The 2500-nt window shown below is 39.3% G+C and overlaps 1 protein-coding gene across 5 annotated transcripts in view; it reads right to left on the bottom strand.

Annotated features, from left to right (window-relative positions):
* Positions 1-2500, bottom strand: part of LOC106876922 (heat shock factor protein) — a 141510-nt gene that overhangs the window by 46190 nt on the left and 92820 nt on the right. The gene's annotated exons all lie outside the window — the stretch shown is intronic.

Genomic DNA, 2500 nt, shown 5'->3' with positions numbered 1-2500 from the left:
ATGATGATGATTGTATGAGTCAGTCTTACAACTTCTAAAGTTATGAGACTAATACATCTCCTTTTATTAGATTTTAATTATTAAAATTCTAATATTTACATGAATTCATTACATTATAATATTTCAGTTTTCATTTGTTAACATTTCAGTTCATGTTTATAAAAGAGAAAATTAATCAATATATGAAACAACATAATCCATTCTGTAGTTTGGACTGGATGACAGTGTCTGGCTACTTATCATAGCCTTTCAGAACATGCGGCAACAGAGACAATGGCCAATCTTTGTTGTTGTGTGTATCATTTGATTATTGGTGTACTTTTTTTCTCCTTTTTTTTTTGCTGTTGGATACTTATGCTATTGCCAACCATTTTATAACATAGACTGGAGTCACATAAAATGCACTTGTTTTCGTGTGATATAAAAAGTATCAGTGTCGTATAAAAAGCACCCATGCTGGTGTCACATGAAAAGCATTTGTGCTGATGCTACTTAAAAAGCACTTGTGCCAGTGCCATGTAAGAAGCACTTGTGTCGGTGCTATGTATGACGTATCCATGCCAGTTCCGCATAAAAAGTACCCAGTACACCCTATAAAGTGGTGGGCATTATGAAGGGCATCCAGCCATAGAAACCATACCAAAGCAGACAATTGGATCATGGGCAGCTCCTGTCAAACCGTCCAACCCATTCCAGCATGGAAAACAGATTAAATGATGAGGATGATGGTGATGATGCCTGGATGCATTTTCTTGTACCTCTAAAGAAGCTAGAGAAGTTATCTGCCAAGATTGAAGAGTCTTCACCATATAACAGTTTGTATTCAGAGATATTGCTCCCCCTACACAGGCAGCCTTTGCCGTGGCTTGAAGAGCTCACATTTTCTCCATGTCCTGAAGAGGGGAAGCCACATCCTTCCATGAGAATAGCTATGAAAGTGGGATTCATGACGATAGTCTAAGAGCACTATAAATAAAAGTTGTCTCTATATCCATAACAAAGCAAAAATTCATTCAGATAATAAAATATTTTGATGAGTACAGGCATCATCAACATTGCTTTGATGTCCACTTTCCCATATTTGAACAAGTTAGATGGAATTATTGAGGCAGATTTTCTATAGCCGGAGGCCCTTCTTGTTGCCAACCTTTACCTGTTTCCAAGTAAGTTAACATTTCCCTATGGTCAGACATGTTTCCACAGAATATTAGAAGTGAAGAATACTGCTGTTTGACAGTGACACTTGTTTACAACCATCATGCCATGCCAGAACAAGGAGTCACAAACTCTCTCTCTCTAACACACACACACACAAGTACATGAGGGGCTTCTTTCAGTTTCAATCTACAAAATCAATTGACAAGGCCCAAAGCCATAGTAGAAGAGACTTGTCCAAAGTGCCATGCAGTGGGACTGAACCCGGACCAATGTGGTTGGGAGGCAAGTTTCTTGATCACAGAGCCATGCCAAGAATATCAATACTGGTATTTTCAATTTACACCATCACTCACCTTCTGGTTTCAGTCACTTGACTATGGCCACACCTTCAATAGTTTGTCTGATACATATTTTATTGGCCTCAGGAGGAAGAAAAGCAAAATCAACTAAATCGTAGGGGTATGTAACCAGAATATAGAGAGATGTAATTGATTCTGCCATCTCCTGCAGATATATATCATCAAGTTAATGTGTACTTTCCCATGCTACATGGATCAAATAGGATTCATTTAGTAGATTTTCTTTGACAGAATGTTCTTTCTATCGCCAACCACCATCTGTTTTCAAGCATGATAATATTTTCCCATGGCTGTACAAACTTTCGCCACAGATTGGAACTCTGGAGTATTGGTTGCATGACAATCATAATCTGTTGTGCAATGTCATTACAAGGCAGCACAAATGCATGCACAAACAAATATTACAGGGTTCTTCCAGTTTCTGTTAACCAAATCTGCTTATAAGGATCTCGTCAGACCAGGGCTATAAAAGAAGACACTTTCTCAAACAGCCGTGCATTGGAATTGAACCTGAAATCTCATAGTTCAGAAGTCACCTTCTTAAACACAGAGCCATACTTACACCTATATAAGCTGCTAACAGGAAACCATAACAATTATGGCACTTTCTAAAGATTATCATTCCTTCTAGCATTGCCAAACAGCACTGATGTGACCAGGCAATGTCCTGGCTATTTGGCCCCAGACTACAGCACACGTTCTTTCTCATCATTCATGCAGCCACTAATCTTGGTGACTGCACAGCTATATCCACCGCAACCACCCTTCTTTTTTTTTACTGACTTATCCTTTACTCGCAGCCTTTGGCTTTTCTGCACAAACATTTGCCATATCCATAATGACACATTTTCTGCTTTCCACAGTAACTCATGGATCATATATTTCCATTTCCTCATAGCATTCCAGCCTCTGTCTCTGAGAGAGGGGGGGAGGGGGAGAGAGAGAGAGAGAGAGAGGGAGAGAGAGAGAGAGAGAGAGAGAGA

The sequence above is a fragment of the Octopus bimaculoides genome, chromosome 4, assembly GCF_001194135.2.
Source record: "Octopus bimaculoides isolate UCB-OBI-ISO-001 chromosome 4, ASM119413v2, whole genome shotgun sequence".
In the NCBI taxonomy this organism is placed as follows: domain Eukaryota; kingdom Metazoa; phylum Mollusca; class Cephalopoda; order Octopoda; family Octopodidae; genus Octopus; species Octopus bimaculoides.
The sequence above is the reverse complement of the archived record's forward strand: the minus strand, read 5'-3'. Positions and strand labels throughout refer to the sequence as shown.